The 25,733-nt window shown below is 43.3% G+C and overlaps 1 protein-coding gene across 2 annotated transcripts in view; it reads left to right on the top strand.

Moving 5' to 3' along the window:
• The window catches only part of pacs2 (phosphofurin acidic cluster sorting protein 2), a 56,823-nt gene that overhangs the window by 9,050 nt on the left and 22,040 nt on the right, over positions 1-25,733 (top strand). The window lies entirely within an intron of this gene.

The following is a 25,733-nucleotide window of genomic DNA, read 5'->3' on the forward strand; positions in this document are numbered from 1 at the left end:
TATTTCCGGACATCTTGATTTGTGCCTATGCGCTCGCATTGATTCTCCTGGCTGGTGGAAATGGGAATTTCCTGCGCAGAGTAGAGTAATTTGTGGCTGGAGGCAGTCATATTGCCACCGTGGCGTTGATTTGTGTGTGTGTGTGTGTGCAAAACATCGACTTCCATCCAGGGAAATCCTCGCAAGACATCAGCGACTGGTTTCCATAGCAACGGTGCTTGTGTTTGCGTTGCACCGTGGCGAGGTGGTGAAGTCCAAAAAACATCCGGTCTACCTGACGGCGGGCGTCGATTATTAATATTGGGCGCCGTTTATTACATATTTTGATATCTCATGTCTTCATCTGTTTCCAAATCACTCATCTCCTCGTTTCTCCTGTGAAAACACCTTTTATTCATTCTGGTAGAATCGGTTCATCGCCGGCTGGCGACTGCAGGTGTGAAGAGAGAGACTCTGTTTCACTTCTTCCCCTCGCTGAGGCTTAAAGAACTGTTTCTGCATTCAGGGCATGGAGGAGAAATGTAGGTCAGCTTCCTTTTTAGAAAAGTTGCGGCCGGGAGGAGAGCTTATAGAAGCTCTCACATATTGTAGTAATTAGGAAAGCCGCCGTGCCACATCTCGCTCCTCGGTGGCTGAGTCACATGACCCTCTTCCACGCTTCCTCCGGACTCCTCCTCGATGTCTCGGCCGGACACGAGGGGAGAAAATGCCGAGGTTGCCGTCGCCGGCCGACGTCTTTATTATCTCTGCCTCCTGGATGTCGAGATGAGCGCCCGTTATCGGCACCGCTCTCAAAGCCGGCGAGCGTGTAACCTCCGCGGCCTCCCAGATGGCGAGCAGGCCGCGGCAGCGTGGTGGTCCAGACGAATAGATGTGGACCTTTTCAAAATGAAAAGCGACTCGTCGAGACAGACCGCTCATTCAGTCGAGACGGGTGCTTAAATCTCCGGTAGTGCACCGATTTGATCCAGACGGGAGGGAGGTTTGGTATCTGTGCCGTCTTTTTAAAATGCAGCTTCACCGTCACTTTAATCCATAATTGTTTTAGCAGAAAGCGGATATTTAAAAGCTCCGCTTCCAGCTAAGAGAATAGTCGGGCGGAATGGGTTCCCATGTGATGTGTGACCCTTATTAAAAAAAGCTCCAACAGCTGTGGACGAGGTTGAAATATCATTAACAAAAGAAGGTTTCTGGAGGTTCTGCTATGAAGATCCGTGAAGCGACACTATCTGAATCAAAGTGTTGTGAATCCCAGCGCTCTACAGATGGCCACTCGAGTAAAACAGCTTGTTTCTCTGAAGTGTTATCACAGAAGATCTTCAACAGAAGTCCATGCATATCTGTAAAGCATTGTGGGTGTTTTGAGACGAGAGAATGAATGGTTTTCTGGTCATTATTCATAAATAAAACTAGTATTTATTTCATTTTTTTTAGAATACATCAATGGTTTGCTCTGGAAAATGTCAGAAAATAGGGAACAATATTCATCCAAGTTTCTCAAAATCCAATGTCTCTAAATGTCTCGTCAGTCCCAAACCCAAAGATAATCATCTTATTGTGACTTAAAACGGAGAAAAGCAGCAAATCTCCATATCTGAGAGGTTTAAAACAATAATTCCTCTATTTTTGCATGAAAAAGTAATTTGATTAACAGGTTCTAAAAATAGTTCCGGAATATGTTTCCGGTGATGCGCTAATGGATCAGGCGACTATCGTTGCAGAAGTCCCGAGCTTCGAGCATTTGTCCTTCACTCAGAATCCTGTTTTTCCTGAACATGAATCTAAACCACAGCTTTGATTTGTTGAAGCCTCATAAAATATCAAACGGGCCTCCTGATCGCTTCCATGAATTATTGTGGTCTTTTCCCCCCCGTGTACTACGCATAGCGGTGTCACATAGCTGTGACGCTGTTGATGTTTACAGAGGGAGATTAAACCATCCGTCACTGATATGGAGACCTCAACGTCCCGCCAGAGAGCAAAAGCACGACTGCAGGGAAGAATTATTCTGATGTTAATACTACTACTGTTTGTTTACACTCAGTGTAATGTACTGGAGGCCACACCCCCAAATTTGATACCACACCCCCAAATTTGACACCACACCCCCAAATTGGATCTATTCTCATCTGGTCACCTTAGCTGCAGCTCTACTACATTAAAAGGGTTCATTCTTATTTTTTCTCCCTTGACTTTGAACTTACGGCGAACCTACAGACTGCTCTGGTTTTTAAAGGTGTTTACAAACTGACACTCTTTTTCCGTGATGACGTGAATGCTTCCGAAGCTGCCGTCCTTCTTAAAGGAGCTACACGTGTTTCAGAGCCACCGTTTGAGGCTCCAGGTGGTGAGTAGTTGATGATGAAGTCGTCCTTTTTAAAATGGGGCTTTACTGACTTTAATCCACTTAAACCACAACATTCAGACCGGCATTTCATTCATAAAGAGCTTGAACAGTGGGATTAAAACGGTTGTGGGAGGCTGACATGTGACCCTTTCAGACACTTCAATCAGTACATACTTTTCTAAATGGACAGAGTGCTCTGCGTGTCCATTTTGAGCAGAAACCTGACAGACCTACGTGTGGTTTCACTGTTATGATGACTGCAGAGTTAATTTGCACACCGCTCTATAATTAGTCGGACAAAAGAGCGATGACGGCGTTCTTTTTGTTTCGCAATTACAGTCATTTTTCTTTAAAATTGATGTAGGACACTTCTGATCCTGCTGTCATGAGATCTGAAGCGTAAGCTGCTTGTTTCAGCCACCTTTAGTCTAAATGTAAGAAATGGACTGATTGGCCCGACTGAGGTCGATTTTAGGGCCGCAACTTATTCTAAAATGTCCTTAAAAAAACAGTGATGACGTCTTAAAATGTCTTTCTCTCAAACTTTAAAGCAATTCAGCAGCAAAACCTGCTCTTTAAAAATTGAATTAAATGTTTTATTTGAAATTTGCCTGAAATTGTTCGCGAAAACAAGTTTTTATGACTCTTGAAAGACGGAACTTTGTCGGCCTTTTCTCACAAAATGTTTGTCATAGTCGGGACTTGTCTGCTTAGATTCAAATTAAGGGAAATATTATTGCGACAGCATCCGATCATATTTTAGACATTTTCTTTTGGGTTTGGTGGGCGAAGTTAAACCAGAGCACAGAGCTCTGACCTCTAAAACGTGGGATGAGCTGCGAGTCGGGCCTCGCTGATGCTCGTGTCGCTGAATGGGAGCAAATATAACGCCACCCAAAGTTGGGCAATGTAGTAAATATTCATTCATATCACTTTCTCTCCTTTAGTCAGACACTCCTGTATCCGCCGGTTCAGGAACAAACATGCAGAAGTACATCAGTATTTCCATCGGGCGGTTTAAATGTTTTCCGCTTCCACAAAAGTGACCACAGGTGAACATCTCGCTTCGTAGTTATTTCGAAGGTCCTTGATATAAAAAAGAAAGAAAATGAATTGTCTTTGTCCTCGAGTTGATTTAAAGCGTGTGTGTGTGTGTGTGTGGGGGGGGTGAGTGCAGCGGTGCATCATGGGTGGAGCGGCGGCGGTGCACTGCAGATCGCTGCGTACAAAGCTCTCATTTGTATTCCGGTTCGGGCTGCGGACCCCCCGCGGCTCTCCGAGCGCACGCATCATTTTGAGTTCTTTGGTGCTCAAGACTCGTCGCTCTCAGAAACATAAAGCAACAGCTCCGCTCGCGGCCGGCTGCTGCGCGATGTCTCTTTGTTCTGCGTCAGCTGGTTTAACCGCAGACCTCGCTGCTGACTCACAACACTATCTGCAGTAGTATCTTTCTTTTTACGGCGTCCGCCTCTCGTATGTATATATATATATATATGTGTGTATATACTGTATATATATATATATATATATTTATGTATGTGTGTATATATATATGTATGTGTGTATATATATATATATGTGTGTATATGTATATATATATGTATGTGTGTGTATATATATATATATGTATATACAGGACTGTCTCAGAAAATTAGAATATTGTGATAAAGTTCTTTATTTTCTGTAATGCAATTAAAAAAACAAAAATGTCATGCATTCTGGATTCATTACAAATCAACTGAAATATTGCAAGCCTTTTATTCTTTTAATATTGCTGATTATGGCTTACAGCTTAAGAAAACTCTAAAAACCTATCTCATAAAATTTGAATATTTCCTCAGACCAAGTAAAAAAAAAAAGATTTATAACAGCAAAACAAAATCAAACATTTGAAAATGTGTTTCCAGGTGTTTCGAGTTAATTAGACGATTCAAGTGATTTGTTTAATACCCTACTAGTATACTTTTCATGATATTCTAATATTTTGAGATAGATATATTTGAGTTTTTAAACTGTAAAGCCATATAATCAAATAAAAAAAAAAAAAAAAAAGTTCAGTTGATAATGTTTTATGATTTGTGTAATGAATGCATTTTGTTTTTTTTACAGAAAATAAAGAACTTTATCACAATATTCTAATTTTCTGAGACAGTCCTGTATATATGTTTGTGTGTATATATATATGTTTGTGTGTATATATATATATATGTGTGTGTGTATATATATGTGTATAAATATATATGTATATATTATATATATATGTGTGTGTGTGTCACTGCAGATGCATACAAGTCTCCCTGGAGATGAATCATTTCAGGGCCCATTGTGGTTTTGTAATTGTTTCTAGGTCACTGTAACTCTGAGCTGATGAGGGAAATGTAATGCACGTCTCCCTGTCATGCATTTTTAATGGTTGCATTCATTATACATAATAAAAGAAGATTTCTTCTCCTGGTTTCGTGCATGTCGCTCTACGTCTCAGTGCTTTCTCCCCTTTTACCTCTCCTCCCGCCACACATAAATACCTGGCCCCGGGAGGAAGTGCAGACTTTTCATTCTTAAAGTCTCTTTGTGGATGACGTTCAGCCTTCAACGGCTCTCCGTGTGTGTTTGTGCGTACAGAGAACAGTTTGCTGTCTCCAGTGAGCTTTGCAAAAAGCTCACTGGAGACAGTAGTAGTCGAGTAGCCTTGTGACGAAAATGTATGATTTTCTGGAGTTGATTTCCTTCGACCCTGCAGAAATGGAACAATACCGATGAGTTGCTGGCGTCGTGTCATGTTGACTGTGTGTGGCTTTTCTGGAATGTAGAAGTGCCTCAAAACAACGCCACTGTTCAGTCTTTCTGGTCTTTTTATCAATTTTAGACGCATTGAAAAAAAGCATTTGGGAAGCGTTGGAGGAACTCAACACGCTCCTTATGTTTTGCCAACAAGAACAATAAAAATGGCTGTTTTGATTGGAACGGTGATTGCAAAACAAAAGTGAATCTCTCCGGGTGGAAGATGGACTCTCTAGGTATGATTTGTGGTTGAAAGAAATGTCAAATGCATTTCATCTGGAGGGACTTTATCATGAGGAGATGTGTTTGGTGAGATCGAGGACCCGTCCGTAACATTTTTAGAAAGGACATGTGTGAAGCACCTTTCTGGCTTTTCCTTTTTTCCCTTTTACTTTCCATTTCCACTTTCAACTATACCGTAGTTATTGTTATCATGATTATGGTTGTTGATGTGCTGTGCCCAACAGGAAGTTAGCATATAGACCAAAAACCAATGGGATTCATCCACTGTACTTCGTTTAGTCGTCTCATTGACTTCCGGAAAAAGGGAAACGGAAGTGTAGAAATTGTGACTCATTTCCTGGTTTGAGGACTCCTTCCTACAGCACACAAAGTACCGGCTGCTGGGATGTTTTAGTTTTGCAGATGTTTGGCACAGAGACAAGTTTTGGACACATCAGGTTTGACGCGGTGACGATGCATCTGTGAAACGTCCCGAATGTCACGGCGGTCCGTCCAATAGTCGTCAACTTACTTCACTTTGGACCCGAGTGTGTGGCCGACTGTGCCACCATCGAGCCAATTAAACAAGTCAAGTTGATATATTATAAAACAACCGTCGACATTGAATATTACGTTGCAGCACTTCCTCAGAATTCATACATCAAACGTAAGATTAAAGCCTTTATTTGAAGCCCGCCGCAGAAGGTCGAGGACGTCTCTGCAGGAAAGAAAACGTCTAGAAACACAAAGCTGAAGGTTTGTGTTTGCACAAGTTCACCTTGAATCGCTCTTATCTCTCACTTCACTGCTTTAGATGTCATTCAGCAGCAGTAAAGTCCATAAACCACAGCCACCAGCCTCAACTCCAGTTCACACAGACTGGGAGATAGTGAGGGAGACTGGTATTGGTCTTGAGAAAGTACTTACCACTGTAGTTTAGATTGACTAATAAACAGAAGTGTATTGGCTTCTGCTGGTCAGTTGGGAAACTAGTCAATTTGGGTCTAATATTATGCATTAGTCCACCTCTCAGCTGCTGCACATCTTTCATCTCTAATCTATTTATGGGTTCATAATGTCTCATTATACACATTTGTTGTTTTTAAAGATAGCGTGTGTAGCAATACGGGAGATCTATTAGCAGAACTGGAATATAATATTCAGGATTATATTTGTCTCCATCTTGACTTTGTGTAACCAGTAAACGGAAGACGTCTGTGCGGCTCTGGTCGTAGCGACCTGTCGATCACAGGAAGCCCGCCCCTTAAACATCCTCTGCTTTATGGTCTAGTTGACCAGTAATGGACCATCATTTATAGAAACATCACGCTGTATTGAAGAAGACTTGAAACTGGTGATTAAGACATTTTCTCGTAGACTTCAATACAATCGGAATTATTTTTCCAACCAGAGGAGTCGCCCCCTGCTGGTCAGCAGAGAGAATGCAAGACATTAAAAATAACCAACTTTAATAATTCTCAGAATTTTCAACCAACATTACCAAGAGGTTCAATTTTTTTGTTTTCTTTGTGAAATATCTCAAGAGTTTGATCAACATAAAGCACACATTCATGTTCTCCTCCGCATCATCGGGTCAAGAAGTTATATCTTCAGTCCGTTGGCTTCTGACCGAACTAATGACATTCCCACCAGCCTCATCCGTACTTTGTGTTTAGTGCTCATGATCATGTTAACATGCTAACGCGATAAACGATAACTAAGAGGAAAGTGCTCCAAATCAGCGTGTCGATGTTGGCATCGAGCTCAAAGCAGCTTTGTTTAGTCAGAGAAGACATGTTGTCGTCTTCATCATGAAGGAGGCGTCGTTTCAACAAACCACATTATTAAGAGAGCGGTTCATCCCTCAAACTAGAGGTCTGATCTCTCCTGTCGGCAGCGCTGACCTCTTGAGTCTTTTGATCAATTGCTGTCTTTGTGGGACTAAAAGTGTCGCAACATCACAGAGCCAATCACGTTTGCATCTCTGGAGACGTTTTTTTTTTCTTCCCCTCGATGTGAAAACTCTTTGTTGTGGTTTGACATATCGAGTCTCTTTGAAGACGCCAGTGGCCTCTCATCCGCTGCAACATGTAAGATGAAAGCACCTCCCCCCCCCCCCCTCCTCCCCAATAATGTCAGTTTGTAATATTAAGCCCTGCTCCCCCGAATTGTGGCAAATCATTTTGTTCCTTTTCACCCCCAGAGACACACAGGCGTCATAAATGTCTTTTGGAGAACCAAACTTATGACGGTATGAATGTCTGGTACGTCCAAAAAAACACACAGGGTACTGAAATGGTCCAGAAGTAGCCATTTTTTAAAAGAACACCCTCGTTTCCTGCTTGCCGATTGGAAGCAACTTCCTCCCGCGTAACGTGGCCACGCGACACGGGACACGGGACACCTCCGCCGTGTACCTGGCTCATCGCGGGTGAAGCCGTGATGCACGAGACAAAGATAACGGGGAGGCGTCCGGCACGAGGGCCCGGCAGCGCTTTGTCTCGGAGCCAACGCGGGCCCAACCCCAGACCCCCATCCGGGCTTAATGGCTCCCTCTATTAATAAAAGATAAGCAGTCAATTATTGAGCCGTCAAAGCGACGTCGAGGGCGGAGGGCGGAGGGCGGAGGGCGGGAGGGGGTGGAGGGGGAGTCGAGGAGGCGTGTCGCTGTGAGGAATTTCACGGTTGAGTTTCAGTGGAGGAGGGACGCCCCGTACCCTCGGGGTCGAGATGTTCCCCAGGAGAACCTGACCGCCCCCATCCAATTCACCTTTTATTATCTTTATCCCTCCATCTATAATTCACCTTGTCATCCCCTGTTTCCTCTTTATCTGTCCATCCCTTTTTTTCCTTTTTTCTTCTCCATTTCTTGTGGAAAAAACACAAAGTATGAGCCGGTGAAACGTCATCCTTCAATCGACCTGCAAGCTTTCCTCTTTCCATTTGTTGAGGAGAAACTTTTGTGTTCACCTGCTGCCAAAACATTGAGTTTGGGTTCAGGTTGAGATCCTTTAGTCTCCGTGCAACCCAATTTGAGTTTCATTGTGTACTTCAGCTGTTTTCGTCTTTCCTTTTGTGGTTTCATTTTCAGACTCCTTTTATGTTACACCCCCCCCAGGCCTTTTCCTTTTTTTTAAGCTTGCACAATTGCTCGTTATTATCTTGCGGAGCAAAACAATTCTGTAAATTATTTGACAGTCTCATCCACAAACAAACAAACAAACAAAGATGCACCCACACATGCACACAACTGCATGTTGTCACCACCAAACAATGTTAAAATACAGCTGATTTCTTCTTCTTCTTCTTCTTGAATTAATACATGCAAATTGCATCTGAACAAATGTGATGTCGTACGTCTTTCTCTTTTCTGCTCCTTCATCTGCACACATTCATTATTTGGCTTCCTTTCATGCATCTATTTCCTTCCTTTAAGGCCAATTAGGAAATACCGCGTGTGTGTGTGTGAGAAATCTCAGCTTACGGTCGTCCGTCTGCGCGCCAAAGATAAAACACTGAAGCATCTTTTTTTTCCCCGTCTGTATTCCTCTCGCCCAACAAGTTATGGGATTCCTGCCCCCCCCTCTCACCCCCTCACCTCCCAGCATGATGAAAGCCTGTCTGTTGTGAAGGAGTTGTGGGAGAGGCGTGAAGCGGCGTGGAGCGGAGCGGCTTCTATCTCCCATCGCTCAGTTGGCCTTCGGAGCTCATTAATGATCTACTGACACACGTCCAACGAGCAAACACGAGCGTGATTTATAGGAAGCGAGGCCACCGCTCGGAGCGGCGTTTAGACTTTGCCTCCAGTCGCTTATTATTCATAAGCGACTGGAGGGACGCGCTCTACGTACGCGCGCGTGAGTGACTGCATGTGCGTGTTCACGCCCGAGCGCTTTGCCGTAGTCGCGTGACCTCTTGTGACCTTCACGCACCGAACATGAGAAGCTTTGGGGGGAGGAGGTCAGGATCATTTGTCTCCTCTTTCTGAGAAGCAGACATGAGGAAGGTGGAAGGTCAAAGGTCGGTCGCAGCAGCATGTTGAAGGTTCAGGATTTAGCATTTAGTGAAATGCTCTTGAATGAACACAATTCTAACGATGCAGAATCAGCTGTTGGCGACGTACCCATCGCCGCACAGACGGCCGTCACCGTCAAGTGAACGCGACGATTCTCAGGTTTATGCATTTATAATGAGCGTCGCTTTAGGAGGCGAGCCTCGCAGTTTAAATATCAATGGGAGCGAGATAAATAATGTCCATTTGGGTGCGTGTGTGTGTGTGTGTGTGTGTGTGTGTTTCAACACATTTTCATTCACTCTCTTCCTGTCAAAGCCGCCCTCACTTGACAGGTTCAACTGAAATCTATTTTAGGGCTCATGACGACACACACACACACACACACACACACACACACACACACACACACACAGAGCTCTGCTCTGTCACTCCACTACACCGTCTCCATAGCCAGCCGGTAAATCCCATAGCTGAATATTGCATGAGCAGCTGAGCGCTGCAGAGCCCCTGGCACACGTCTGAATAATGGGAAGGAACCACGGCAGACGCGTGTGTGTGTGTGTGTGTGTGTGTGTGTGTGACTACCACAGCATTGGACCTTTTCCCCCCCCGCTCCAACTTGAACGCATTCCGACACGTAGTCACCGGGCTGTTAGCGGGCCTGTCGGGTGCCGCTCGGTGATTGGATCCTGGTACCGGTACCGCCGTGGATGAGGGTCAACTCCCAACTTTATGCTAATGAGCTCATTTTCGACTGAACCGCGCGGCCACCGTGAGGCCGCACGCGTCTTAAAGAGCGAGTTCAACATTTCATACCAATCAGTCGGACAGAATCGACGCCTCGCGCCGTCTGAACATTATGACCTTCCTCAAGGTCGGATTCATCGCAGAACTCTTGTTAATATTGAATATATGGATGAGCAGTGGAGGACAAGTAGCAATACTAGAATATATGGCAGTATATAAATATTGCATGACAACATTAAGTCCTGTATTTAAAAGTATCAGCAACAAAATGTTTCTTTCAGTGTTGTAATTAATTGTTAAATTGGATCATCATTTTTTATCCGTGTTTTTTGGATCAGCAGTTTTATCCGTATTTTTATCAATTTTTATCCATGTTTTATCTCTATTTCTTATCTGTCTAATCTATTTTATCTATCTATATGTACGTTTTTCATACTTTTTTCATTCCTGCAATTTGTGTATGTCTGAAAAATAAGTTGATCGTAAAGTAGAAAAAAGGAAATAAATATAGAAGATATTAACAAGAATGGAAATATAAACAAGGGAAATAACTCCGGCTATCGTTCTAATAATTGATGAATTAATATAGCGGAGTCACTTTAATGTTGTCGCTGGTCACGGTGGAGCTCATTTGAACTACTTCCTATATTTTTGGTAGTGTAATGTCTAACAGCGAATCACATTCTTTTAGTTGATTGTATACTTTGTATGTAAAATAAAAGGAGGACAGGAGTCATTCGAGTCTCTCGTCCCTCCGTGGCCGACGTTCTCCGTGTGTGGCGATGATGGACCTCTGGACCTCTCACCGTGTGATAAACGAGAGTCCGGTGACTTCCTTATTGCGCTCGTCGAGGAACAAGAAGAAGAAGGAGAAGTGCTCCTCTTGTTAGGAGCCGGGAGCCGGTCGCCCTCCTGTTCCATTCTGACTCTTGGCTTTCTTCTAACTAACAGATCCAGATGTCTGCTTTAGTGATATGGAGGGCGGGGCCAGGTCATTCTCGAGGATCGATTGCTACATCCAAAAAACAAAGCTCTTAAATACAGAGAAAAGTACATCATCTCTGGAAGTGGAAGTATAAATTAGCATAAATGGAAGTAAATCAACATAAAATGTAGCAAAGTAAATGCAATGTGTTCCTCTATTGTGTAAAGTTTTGTATTCTTACTTTAGTAATTTAGTTTTCCTCCTGTCCCTTTCTGTATTTTCTTTATTACCTTCGCATTGAAAATGCGGAAGGTAATGTTTTGATCGCCGTGTATTTATTTATTTATTTGTATGCGTGTTACTCGCATAACTAAAAAAGTATTAAACCAAATCGCATGAAATTTGGTGGGATGATTGGTTATTATCCGGGGACTATTTGATTAGATTTTGGGATCGATCGGGTCAAAGGTCAAGGCCAAAGGTCATGAAAAGGTCAAAATCTTCTTTTTACCATAGTGTGGTCAATTTCTATCCAAATGGCATGCAACTAATGCCAAAATGTTCATAATTCAATGCCCAAACTTGTGATATGCGAAGGTATGCGCTCTACCGAGTGCCAATTCTAGTTATTATGAACATTTTGGCATTAGTTGCATGCCAATTGGACAAAAATGTCTCGTGCTATGGTAAAAAAAGATGTTGACCTTTCCATGACCTTGACCTTGACCCGATTGATCCCAAAATCTAATCAAATGGTCCCGGGATAATAACCAATCATCCCACCAAATTTCATGCGATTCAAGAAGATTTTGACCTGTTCATGACCTTTGACCTTGAACTTTGACCCGATCGATCCCAAAATCTAATCAACTGGTCCCCGGATAATAACCAATCATCCCACCAAATTTCATGCGATTCGGTTCAATATTTTTTGAGTTATGCGAGTAACACGCATACAAATAAATAAATAAATAAATACACGGCGATCAAAACATAACCTTCCGCATTTTCAATGCGAAGGTAAAAAGTATTAAACCGAATCGCATGAAATTTGGTGGGATGATTGGTTTTTATCCGGGGACCATTTGATTAGATTTTGGGATCGATCGGGTCAAAGGTCAAGGTCAAGGTCATGGAAAGGTCAACATCTTCTTTTTACCATAGTACGGTCAATTTATATCCAATTGGCATGCAACTAATGCCAACATGTTCATAATTCAATGCCCAATCTAGTGATATGCGAAGGTATGTGTTCTACAGAGTGCCCATTCTAGTTATACCTTTTTAAATAATTTTTTTATAATACACACTAACTTCACATTGCCATTAGGTTGTGTTGTGCTCTGTTGTCCTTCTTTAACTCCTCAGTGCCACGACTACAGTGGGGAGAGTGATCCAGAACAAAATAAAGTCCATCGGTGAATAAAAACAAGCGTTCTCCTGCCGGAGCGCGTCTCCCGCTGTGAGGTTGCTCCTCCAGGCCGGTAATTGGGAGTCGAAAGCTGACAGATTTCAGCTCCTGAAACCCGAAGTCCTGGACAAAGAAATGTCTGGCTGTCGGATCTGTTTTTTGTTTTGTTGCGCCGTCTAAAATAAATCGCTGCATCGGGCTGTGACCGTGCAAACGCTTCTCTCTCTCTCTCTCTTTTCTCTTTCGACGCTCTCACGCTCTTTCATTATGTGGCTTTCACTTTCTTGGTCTTACTCACGCTCTCGTGACTTTCTGCTTTGTTTTCCGCCCGCGTCTCTTTCTTCTCACCCGAAAAACTTGCAACCTCGTGGATTGAAGCTGAGCTTGGGGATGTAGGACCGCCGGTTTAGATGTGTGTGTGTGTGTGTGTGTGTCCATCCTACGGCTTGCTGACCTCTCTCCTTCAGGATAATACTAACTCAGGAGAGAAGAACAACAAGAAAAGCGCCTCGTCATCACTCAAGCCTTTCCACAGGAATCGATTCATTTTCCAACTTTTCCAAATTCAGCACTTTTGGCCTCGTCATTTATTTTAGGAATACAGAATAACAATTACATTTTAGTGTACATATGGGTTCCTCAGCCTGAGGGAAAGTAATAACAACAACAAAGCAATGACATACTGTATGTTTTTATTGTGTCTCATCCAACTCTAAATTAATGTACGGTGTGCTTAGATGACATTTACAGAGCAATGTCTTTTGTGCAGTGGCCTATTATGTTGCCCTTGTTAAGAGCAGGAATGTCTCAACACTGAGGTTTGATTTCAACAGAGGTCAAAAGGTCATGACCTCAGTGTTGGGAAACGCTAATAGCTGATACAAATGTATGTTGAGGTCAATCGGGCAAGTTCTCTTCCAAAATCTGTGTTATTACCCAAGAAAATAACAATTTAAGAACTGGGTTACGTTTCTAGGATTTGCAATAATCAATATTTCTTTATTCAACAATGGATATTATCCAACAGGTTGTGAACTTAAGAGGTGGTCATATGTAGTGTTGTTGTCAAGGCTTCTTCCTGCTTCACCCACGCAGCCAAAGAAACAAACAGTTGTTTAAGATTCAAGTCGGATTTTGAACGCCCAACTTTTTCTTTTGAAGTATTTTGACGTTGCAGTTTTGATATTTTCACGAGAAATAATGCTCGTCAACTCCTGTAGACTCGCGCGTGTCCCATCAGAATGCCGTTGAGACTAAACCACGGGGCAGGGTGCTTCTCTTCTCTCTCTCTTCTTCTTCCACCTCTCTTCTCTCTGAAATGCTTGACAAAGCAGAAACGTCTGGAAGAGAGAATCCCCTCGCGTCTCGTTCTATAACCTCATCCTCTGGCTGCGGGGGTCCAGGAGGTGTTGGGATGGCATGTTGCTCAGTCCAGCTGGGCGGGAGTGTGTGTGTGTGTGTGTGTGTGTGTGTGTGTGTGTGTGTGTGTGTGTGTGTGTGTGTGTGTGTGTGTGTGTGTGTGTGTGTGTGTGTGTGTGTGTGTGTGTGTGTGTGTGTGTGTGTGTGTGTGTGTGTGTGTGTGTGTGTGTGTGTGTGTGTGTAAATAGCTGTTATGCAGTGTATTCTTCTTCTGTTTCCTTTTCCTTCTTCTATTTCCTCCTTCTGTTTCCTTCTCCTCCTTTCTTCTTCTTCTGTTTCCTTCTCCTCCTTTCTTCTTCTGTTTCTTTCTCCTTATGTCTTCTTTTGTTTCTTTCTCCTCCTTTCTTCTTCTGTTTCCTTCTCCTTCTTTCTTCTTCTGTTTCCTTCTCCTCCTTTCTTCTTTTGTTTCTTTCTCCTCCTTTCTTCTTCTGTTTCCTTCTCCTTTCTTCTTCTGTTTCTTTCTCCTTATGTCTTCTTCTGTTTCCTTCTCCTCCTTTCTTCTTCTTCTGTTTCCTTCTTCTACTTCTGTTTCCTTCTCCTTTCTTCTTCTCTTTCCTTCTCCCTATGTCTTCTTCTTCTTCTTCTCCAAAGCATGCAAAAAGATCTCCTTTCAGTATTTTGTGCACAGTAAGCTGCAGCATGTGTGACACCGGTTGCCATAGTGACCGTTGCCCCGTGTGTCCGCACTGTGCGACAGGTGCGGATAGATGTTTTTTCGCCAACATCTCGACGAAGAGGTCGTGTTGCCTCGCCACAGAGGGGGGGGGGGGGCGCAGGTGTGTGTGAGCAGCCTGCCGCCGCGATGAGAGAGAAACACGCAGCAATTACAATCACTTCTTAAACGCTCGGCAGGTCGCCGGAGAAACGATTATGAAGCTGATCGTGCGTGTGTGTGTGTGAGACTTAGTCATTCAAAGCAATCTAGTGATAAGGTGGGTTCACTTTAATTAACAATTAACAACTCAACAGTTGATGGAGATATAAACTGCCACAGCAAAGTGATTAAAAGCTAAATTAAGGGCTTAAAGGTCGTAGGTTGTCCCGTCGCCTGCCAGAAGGATGAATATGAACTGGACGTCCGCAGCAGCAGCTCTCCTCCACACCCAGAAAAACAATCTGTCCACACCGGTGATCTATCGAAGTGGACGAATCGTTTAGCTTTCATTTGTCTTCTACATATGTGTCATTTGCGCTTTTTCTTAATTTTTTTTTTTAACCTCAGTTCTGAAATATTTGGTTAAATACCCTAAACTATTTGCAGGAAAGAAGTCTCCTCGAAGCTTTATGTGCCCATGTGACATATTTAATTCACTGACAGGATCTGGAACGATACTGCAGACATGCTCCTAGTTTCCTCTTCGTCTATCAGGAAATGACATCTCTTTAAATACAATAAACTTTCTGCAGGTGAGGAGTTGTTTTCAACGTGTCGCAGAAGGTTTTCTTGTTTTTGTGGAAGATGGAGAGAGAGCGAGAGAGAGAGAGCGAGAGAGAGCGAGAGAGAGAGGGAGAGAGAGAGCGAGAGAGAGAGAGGGAGCGAGAGAGAGAGAGAGAGGCCCAGGAGATGTGAGAATGTAGGTCACTTCAACTCGTCCAACATTCATGCAACTGGGAAAACATCGGCGCTGCATGAGAGGCGGGTGTCAGCGAGACGATGTCGAATACTAAACATGATTATATTCAAATGTCCGAGAATAGATGAATGCACACGACGGATGTCGTATTTAAATGCATATAGACAATAAAAAACATCCCATTTTCTCCCAGATAGACGAAGGTGTTCAAACGTGCAAAAACAGATTGTCAAACTGAAATATTAAGTCATCCTCAAAATGCGTTAGAATCATGTTCAACTTGCTTTCATTTTCAATGATGCAATAACTACTGAAAGCACTCAAAGTGCTGATCAACATTACAATGAGGAGACATGTTATTCTCAGTTTGTGCGTAAGCATATATTATACCTTTACCCTCCGTGTAAAACGCTCTGTATTAAATGGGATTGTGTTGCTAGGCAACAGCTTGGGTCCATGTTTTTACTTGCGGTCATCTGACGTCATTCACATAAACTGGGGCTCATTTACTGTATAGTCGTGACATCCACACTGTCTGAATGGGGACGCCGTGTTCTCCTACATATATTATATGTTTTTATACTTTCACAGTTTTTAATCGAGCACCTCCACCTGTGTTTTTATTTTATTTTAAAGTTTTGCAATATGGGACCTGTAACGAATGGCATCAGTACTGTTGTACCCTGGAAATCAGTGGGCATGGAATACATGAATGCTGGTCACCATAGTAATGGTCTATATTAACAATACTGCCGAGTCATCAAATTATAATCTAAATAAAGACGAACTAAGTGAAATAAGGCACACTATTTTTCACATATGCAACTCTGTAATCCCTGATTTCACAGAGTTTAATGAACCCAATAATCCAGAAGAAGATGACGAGGCATATCTTGCTGCCCGATATGTGTTAAAATGGCACAACCTGAGACGGGGAGCGATTTAGAGACCGAGACTTTATAGCTGCTGAGCCTTTTGTGCCTTTTGTTATTGTTACGCGTCTTGTTGAAAAAAGGGATCCATACAGACATTTTATGTATTACTATTATAAACTAGAACGGGCACTCGGTAGAGCGCATACCTTCGCATATCACAAGATTGGGCATTGAATTATGAACATTTTGGCATTAGTTGCATGCCAATTGGATATAAATTGACCGCGCTATGGTAAAAAGAAGATGATGACCTTTTCATGACCTTGACCTTTGACCCGATTGATCCCAAAATCTAATCAAATGGTCCCCGGATAATAACCAATCATCCCACCAAATTTCATGCGATTCGGTTTAATACTTTTTGTGTTATGCGAGTAACACGCATACAAATAAATAAAAAAATAAAAAATAAAAAATACACGGCGATCAAAACATAACCTTCCGCATTTTCAATGCGATGGTAATAAATACACAGGTATCGTATTTGTAGTATCGTATCGATTTCTGGTATCTTATCGTAAGTATCGGGCATCATGATATTTACGGCAGGTATCGTATCAAAGTTATAACCGTGGTGTCGTGACACCAGGGACTCGGGTGGTCACTGGTTGCCACGACACCGCAATTATAACTTTTATACGATGGTGGTTTCCCGCTCCAGGGGGGGTAATAACAACAGAGAACGTTTCCAGTCCTGGTTAATGACCACTAGCTGAGTCTTGAAAACATTAACAGAAGCGTTACAGCGGCACCGTTTTGTATTTGGACACCGTTTGTCTGCTCTCAGGAATCCCAGCATTGAATGCATCACAGCGGGAGGTCTCAGCCGTCCGAGCGCGGTACAAACGACACGAGATGATGCAACCGGGACTGGACTCGTTTACAAATGTGCAGGCTGGAGGGAGTCCAGGGGACGGGTTACTCGCTGCACCATTTTGCCCTCGTCACGGTGCCGGAGTCATCCAGTCAGAGTTCGAGGAACATTAAAGGGAAATGTCAATAATTACACGCCGAACACAGCTTTGAACCGCTTTGGGAAGGAAGCAGAAGCACCGACGTGGGGCCGCTTTGTCGAGTCACTGTCGCGGCGTGTGTCCGTTATCAGGGCCGCAGCCAGCCCAAAGACGTGCTGTATTAGTGTGTTTGCAATCGGAGAGCTTTTGGGAGGCCGCCATATTCATTGTGAACGCAGACGGAAAACATTTCTAGGTTTCCCACTAAATGACGTTGTCGCTGGATGTCAGTTAGTCGCAGTTGGACTGCAAAAGAGAAACAAAAAAGAACCCGTGACGAATAAATGAGGCAGCGAGACGTGTCTGCTGAGCCCTCAATGCTGCAGCTCTCCTTAATGCATTCAGGAGATCAGCCACACACACACACACACACACACACGGTGTGAATACGCTCTGCTTTATACATAACTGATGTTTAACCTACATCTGAAAAGGAGAAGAAGAAAAAAAGATTTCCATGGCAACCCTGGAAATTCAGGCAGTGTGTGTGAGCAGCAAACAATAGTGGTCAGTTTGGACCCATTCATTTACTTTCTTCACATCATCAAATCCCAAGGAACCCCAAGCCTTTCCCATCGTGTGTGTGTGTGTGTGTGTGTGTGCGCTTCATGTGCAGCATCTGTCGATTTTACTGCTCGTCTTGTGTTTCAAATATTCGAGGTAATCGGATCCTCCTGCTCCTCTTGGTTTGATCCGGACTCGGCCGGCCGGTGTGGTAATGTCGGAGCGACCCGACGTTCTCCGGTGTGAATCCATGAGAGTAAAAGTTTAGAGCCAGAAAACAGAAGGTTGCTCTGCTTAAAGATATGCAGGAGACATTTTTGGGAAATAAACGTATAAAGTTGGATCAGACGTTTTATATCAATCTCCGAGGAGACATCACTGACACGTTTTTTGTGAAGCGCTAATGAACGCGATGAGATTCAGGACAGAATAATAACAATGAAGTTGCCTCAGTCTGGATGAGCTGGCACAGAAGATTAGCTCCGCCAGACGGAGGTCAGGAGGTCAGGAGAGTCATGACTGCTGTGCTTTGAAATGGTTTTCTTCTTCTTCTTCTGTTGCTCTGCTCTGAAGTGTTGTTGAAGGTTGCCGTGTCGGCCTGAATCCAATTTCGAAAATTTGATTTTCTTTCAAAGACGTATCCAATCTCTGGAGGTGATATTGAATGGTTTTTTTCTCCATTTTTTTATCACTGAATTTCAGTTTCCTTCAACATGCCCTTTTGCCTGCACTAAACCAGCGCACTGACTGTCCCTCAATTCTACTACGGAGCACTACAGTTGAGGGATGATGGGACTTTAAATAACACCTTTAAACTGTGTCCCAGCTTGTCTGTGACAAACTACAAAATAATGCATTTTGATGGCCAGAGCGCAAAATGTCCCATCTGCACTTGGGGCATTTTTATTTTCTGTATTTTTTTCTTTTTTGTATTTTTTTGGTAATATTTGTGCGTATCCTAAACAAAAAGCATTCTACAAGAAAATATATATATTTCTTTTATTATCCTCAAAAAATATGATTTTTTTAGATGGGAGGATTTGCTTTTCGGCCATCTTAATAATTACGTTTTTTTATGCGTTTAAAAAAAAAAGCTTCCGAGCTAAAAGTCTTGAAAGTGTCTCCGTCTTCAGGTGGAATAGTCGACGTCCGGGCGAGTATCTAATGGAAGCTTTACGATCGCTCCTCTAATGATCTCAGGATGATATCTGATATCAACTCAATTCTTGCATCGTGTCCAAGCATCTATTTTAAGGGCGTGTGTGTGTGTGTGTGTGTGTGTGTTTGTGTCTGTGGTCCTGAGCAGGAAGTGGCAATGTAAAGTATGTAAATCTCATTACGGAGGCGGCTCGGCGCGGCGGACCCCCCAGGGTTCGGTTGGCCAACTCTTATCAACAGTAGGAGCAAATCCAGAAGTTGAAACCGAACCTCGGATATTTATGTTATCTGACCTCCTCAGTGTCGACATCTCTTTTCTCCTCACTGACTTCACTCTCTTGCATCCTCCCGAAAAACTATTCTAAATGTGTAATTTAAATATTAAAAACAGTATTTTTTTTTCTAGCACCCCGAATGATGTCAAACTTGTTTTCAGATCTTGTCGGTCATGAAATATCCTGTAAATATCTGTGTTCCTCGAGTGTCAGCATGTCAAGGAACAATCAAATCAATGAGCGGAAAATGCTCGCGTTAATTTGGGTGTCGAGTGTCATCTCTTGTAACTCCAGCTCGCGCCTCCTCTTCTCTGCTGATCGTGGCTCTCAGATGATGTTATTTCATAAGAAGCTACACAGCCTTGGAACAGAGAACCTCTCAGAAATGCCTTTGCCATGATTTCACTTCAGTATTTTGTGAGCATGATTAGTCTCTTCAACTTCATTTTCTTCTTCTCAATCATTTGCAAAGCACATTTAATTGCATTTGAATAATATAATTAAAACTTAATTGATTGAACCCGAACCCGACTGTTTGATGGATTGCCATAATATTTGGCGCAGACTTCCTAATTATATCCTCATCAACTTCTGCAGTACTTTATGTTGAGTGATAATTGGCAGCGTTTTTCTTTCCAATGAACTTCCACAGCAGAACTTAACTTACAGAACTCACCTGCGTTTAGATCGTAAGCTACAGTCCACACCCAGTTGTCCCTCCGCTTTGTGTTTGCTGTCCTCTGTGGACACGGCTCTGCATCAGTGACACCAAAACGAAATCGCTGTTGGTTTGTTGTTCTTGGCAGACAAAGTTATTGTGACGGCGCTATCGCAGTGTCCTACTGGGCCTATTGCCCCCCGACACTACACCCAGACTTTGCCAGCGCATCTGTGCCACTGGATCAGGATTTGGCCGCTGCAGCGAGGGGTCAGAACCTCGGGAAACAAACCTGCAGCCGCCGTGTGTTGCATGCGTGTCCACGAACACACAGACAGAAGCTCAGTGCACGAACGCATGAGCTGGTTCAGTGAGCGAGTCCTCGACTTCAGCTCCGAGAGTAAAAGTGCAGCGGCAGATGTCGAGTGAAACCGCAGCACGTGGTGTGTGATGTATGTGATTGTTTGTGGTTTAAGAGAGGACATCGAGGCTTCACTTACTGCTGATTACTTCTCTCGGCTTGAACAACTTTTTGATGAGATAACATTTTAATAAGGTGTGTCGTTGCGTCGGGGGAAAAAAACTTTCTAATTCATGGTTTTAATCGGTTTAACCCTTGTGTTGCCTGAGGGTCAATTTGACCCGAATCAATATTACACCCTCCTGCCGCCTTAGGGTTAATTCAATGTTTAATGTCGGTGTTCTTTCGGTAGTCAACAAACAAACATTAAGTACCTCACACTTAAACTTGGAAAACAATATTAATTCTAATAATTTTCTGGAGGTTTTAATTGCTGGCATCAAATTGAACCCAAAGGGTAAAATATGTTAGTAAATATAAAGGTAACAGGAGGGTGAAACATTGAATCGGGTCAAAATGACCCTAAGGCGGCGGGAGGGTGTAATATTTAATCGGGTCAAAATGACCCTAAGGCAACAGGAGGGTTAATATCCTTGTAGATCTTGTCTTTTTAAATCCAATGAGTCTAAGATGCTTCCTGCCTCATGGGTGATAGTTATCTGATGTCACATTCCAGATGTTGAAAAGATGAAAGGCGACTTTTCTCTCTTTGCATATGTGCAATCTTCTCGGTTGAGAGGATCCTTGATGTTCAGTTCTAGTCTGCATACAGAGATGCCCACAAGTTATATTTTACAAGTCTCTTAACTTTGTAAGAAAGTTTTCCATCAGTATTTTCCCTTGTAATGTTGAATATACAGGTACACCCTGGGTACTTACACAGGGAAAATGGGAAATATTGCTAACAATATTAGGCATTTTTCTACAAAAGTTGTACAACTATTTAATTCAGTTTATTTTGTATAGCCCCAAATCACAAATTAGCCTCAGGGCTTTTCAATCCATCCAGGTCGCAGCCTCGAGTCCCCATCTCTGGGTGCATTATCATCCCATCTCTTGGTGCATTATCATCCCATCTCTGGGTGCATTATCATCCCATCTCTGGGTGCATTATCATCCCATCTCTGGGTGCATTATCATCCCATCTCTTGGTGCATTATCATCCCATCTCTGGGTGCATTATCATCCCATCTCTGGGTGCATTATCATCCCATCTCTGGGTGCATTATCATCCCATCTCTTGGTGCATTATCATCCCATCTCTGGGTGCATTATCACCCCATCTCTGGGTGCATTATCATCCCATCTCTGGGTGCATTATCATCCCATCTCTGGGTGCATTATCATCCCATCTCTGGGTGCATTATCATCCCATCTCAGGGTGCATTATCATCCCATCTCTTGGTGCATTATCATCCCATCTCTGGGTGCATTATCATCCCATCTCTGGGTGCATTATCATCCCATCTCTTGGTGCATTGTCATCCCATCTCTGGGTGCATTATCATCCCATCTCTTGGTGCATTATCATCCCATCTCTGGGTGCATTATCATCCCATCTCTGGGTGCATTATCATCCCATCTCTTGGTGCATTGTCATCCCATCTCTGGGTGCATTATCATCCCATCTCTTGGTGCATTATCATCCCATCTCTGGGTGCATTATCATCCCATCTCTGGGTGCATTATCATCCCATCTCTGGGTGCATTATCATCCCATCTCTTGGTGCATTATCATCCCATCTCTGGGTGCATTATCATCCCATCTCTTGGTGCATTATCACCCCATCTCTGGGTGTATTATCACCCCATCTCTTGGTGCATTATCATCCCATCTCTTGGTGCATTATCATCCCATCGCTGGGTGCATTATCATCCAATCTATGTGTGCATTATCATCACATTTCTGGGTGGATTATCATCCCATCTATGTGTGCATTATCATCCCATCTATGTGTGCATTATCATCCCATCTCTGGGTGCATTATCACCTCATCTCTTGGTGCATTATCATCCCATCTCTTGGTGCATTATTATCCCATCTCTTGGTGCATTATCATCCCATCTCTGGGTGCATTATCATCCCATCTCTTGGTGCATTATCATCCCATCTCTTGGTGCATTATCATCCCATCTCTGGGTGCATTATCATCCCATCTCTTGGTGCATTATCATCCCATCTCTTGGTGCATTATCATCCCATCTCTGGGTGCATTATCATCCCATCTCTTGGTGCATTATCATCCCATCTCTTGGTGCATTATCATCCCATCTCTGGGTGCATTATCATCTCATCTCTGGGTGCATTATCATCCCATCGCTTGGTGCATTATCATCCCATCTCTGGGTGCATTATCATCCCATCTCTCTGTGCATTATCACCTCATCTCTGGGTGCATTATCATCCCATCTCTGGGTGCATTATCATCCCATCTCTGGGTGCATTATCATCCCATCTCTGGGTGCATTATCATCCCATCTCTGGGTGCATTATCATCCCATCTCTGGGTGCATTATCATCCCATCTCTGGGTGCATTATCATCCCATCTCTGGGTGCATTATCATCCCATCTCTGGGTGCATTATCATCCCATCTCTTGGTGCATTATCATCCCATCTCTTGGTGCATTATCATCCCATCTCTTGGTGCATTATCATCCCATCTCTGGGTGCATTATCATCACATTTCTGGGTGGATTATCATTCAATCTCTCTGTGCATTATCATCCCATCTCTTGGTGCATTCTCATCCTACTTCTGGGTGCATTATCATCCCATCTCTTGGTGCATTATCATCCCATCTCGTTTTTTAAGCACAAGTTATTATTCTGCTTGGGGATTTTCGCCGGCCTCACTTTACATTTGTTCAGAGAAAATGTAACTTGAGTAAGCTCTGGATGTGTGTGATTGAGTTTGTTCTGTAAATATCTGAAAGGAAAGGTTTTTCATAGCCACAGCATTTCGCAATCTCTCGTTCAAGGCATTTCTCTTATTTGAAGTCATTTGAGAAAAATGAGAGCGTTTGAGAGAGGAATTCAAACCCTGTCTATTTTTTTTGTCATTTTTTGTTTAAAAAAGTTATACAAATATAAAGTCTGAAAACTATTAGACTGACACGGGCCCCACCTGTACCAGCAGATGAAAAGCAGTGCTTTGTTCGAAGTGTACCGACGCTTTTAAAGTAGGGCAAATCTTTTTTATGAGACGGAACATTTAGTGGGGAAATGTTACTGCTGTGTCCATAAAAATCAAAAATCCCCTCCCACCATATCAGGAATTTTGCTACTCACCAAAGAGAAAAGGGTCAGCACAGATCCTCTTACAAATGAAGTGATGTTTTCATAAGAAATATCATTTCCGTGCCGTTTCTTTTAGGCAGATGCGCTGCTGGAGCGCTCACACACACAGCACTACTATGACAAATCCATTGTGGGGGGGATAAAAACATTTGACTTACTGGCAGAGCAGTCTGTGTGGCAGATATCATTGGGCCGCCGGCGCAAACCAACATCCAGCCACCTAGCATAACTGAAATAGATGGTGCTGTGGGCTCCGAATACGGAACGGCAGTCAGAGAATGCTGCGTATTGTCTGCGCGAGAGCAGAAAACAATGCCGGACATTCATTGGCTTGTGTGCATTGTGCTTGAGATTTCTTGGGCTCGGCTGAAGAGGAGAAAGGTCTTCATTCAGCCTGCCGGGTGGGGGGGGGGGGGGTCTTCAAACCTGCCATTGTCGACGCTTCTCCTCCCTGCGTCGCGACGTTTCGCCGTCTCTCGAGGCCGATTGATGCCCGTCTGCTACGGAGACGTGCAGCGTTCTGTCACTGAAGGCCCTCGACTTGGTCGCGCTGCTGCTTTTCCTGGTTTTCAGGCCCCACCGAGCCGCCAGTGTTTTGCCTCCGGATCTCAAAATAGGAGAGTCGCCGAGGAGTTGGGTTCCAGGCAAGGTCATCCCCTCAGTCCGTTCACGAAGTGACACGCGATATCGGCGTGTTGATGCGGCGAGCACATCTCCCTCTCCTCCCGTCACTCGCGGTGGCTTTGACCCACGTCTCTTTCTCCGTCTCGCGAGAAACTTTTGCTGCCGAAGCCGCGTCGTTGCGCCCCCCCGAAATAATTGCGGAGTGATGTCATTCCAACGTTAATGAAGCGGAGCTGGATGATAAACGACTGGAGTAACTCGGCCTTTCAGACCGTGAGCCTGTTCAGAGCGGCTCTCCTGATTGTTTGTCAAAAGAACCAAAGAGCGCCTCGAAAGACAAAAGTTTCTTTTTCAATTTCGTCTTTTGAGGTAGTGTCTTAAAAAAATCGTGACAGGCTTGTTAAAGTTGCCCCCCCCCCCCATTTAACCACCATGTTGTGCTAACAATGACCCCCCCCCCCCCTTGCTGCCCCGCCACCATCCAGCTTCAGTGTCTCTTCACAGTGGCCCGTCTGCTGGACCACTCAGACAGACTGATGGTCACAGGGTTTAGCTCGGCCTGTCACTTTAAGGCAGGCTAACAAGTGGAGGACTTTTTTTATTTAGAAAATTGGCTGCCTCATAAACGAAAGGTCATAATGTTTAATTACATTTTTTAAATAGAAATAAAGAGCCTGGTTCACCCCCATGACTTTTGAGGCCGATTCTAATTAATATTGGTGAATATTTGTTTTTTAAAGGTACTCTTTGGAGTTTTTCTTGCGGCTGACTCATCCAGTATTCGTTACTGGATGAGACTTACTAAATTCAATTCTGTTTATTTTGTATAGCCCACGATCACGAATAAAAAAAATTCCTGTGTTTTAAAATCTGTACACAAACGACATCCCTGCCCCAGGACCGGATGGACAGAAGCAATAGATGTCATGTGGACAGATGAACAGCGTTACAGAGTTACAACATTCAATGAATATGACAGAAGAAATGTATGAATAATGAGTAGTAGGCATGGAAATGTTTTTTATGAGGAACATAACCTCAAGGACACAATACATTTGCGAAAGTTAACGTATATTTGTTACGAAAACAACTTTTTAAAAGGATGTACTTTGACATTTTTGAAAATAGATTGATATCCCGCTTCTATTTTTTTACTTTAGCCTCCCCATGGTGATGCATGGAGCAGTATGGGGTCATTATACAGTTATCAGAGTGATTTAAATCATATTGCTGTTGGCCTCCACAGTCCTTTGAGCTCTTTTGAAAAAACCTAAACAAAGTTTCTCAGACCTCCGGATATGATATTGCTCTGCTAGCTATTGCGAGCCAGCTAACAATCAAGTGTATTTTTGTGGGGTTCGCTAAAAATGAAACAGATGACCACAGAAAGGTAAACAGCTTAAAATGACTTACTAACTTGACTTCCCTGTATCTTTACGTAAGCTTGAGCCCGGACATCGTTTGG

This window comes from Pseudoliparis swirei, chromosome 11 (assembly GCF_029220125.1).
Source record: "Pseudoliparis swirei isolate HS2019 ecotype Mariana Trench chromosome 11, NWPU_hadal_v1, whole genome shotgun sequence".
Classification (NCBI taxonomy): domain Eukaryota; kingdom Metazoa; phylum Chordata; class Actinopteri; order Perciformes; family Liparidae; genus Pseudoliparis; species Pseudoliparis swirei.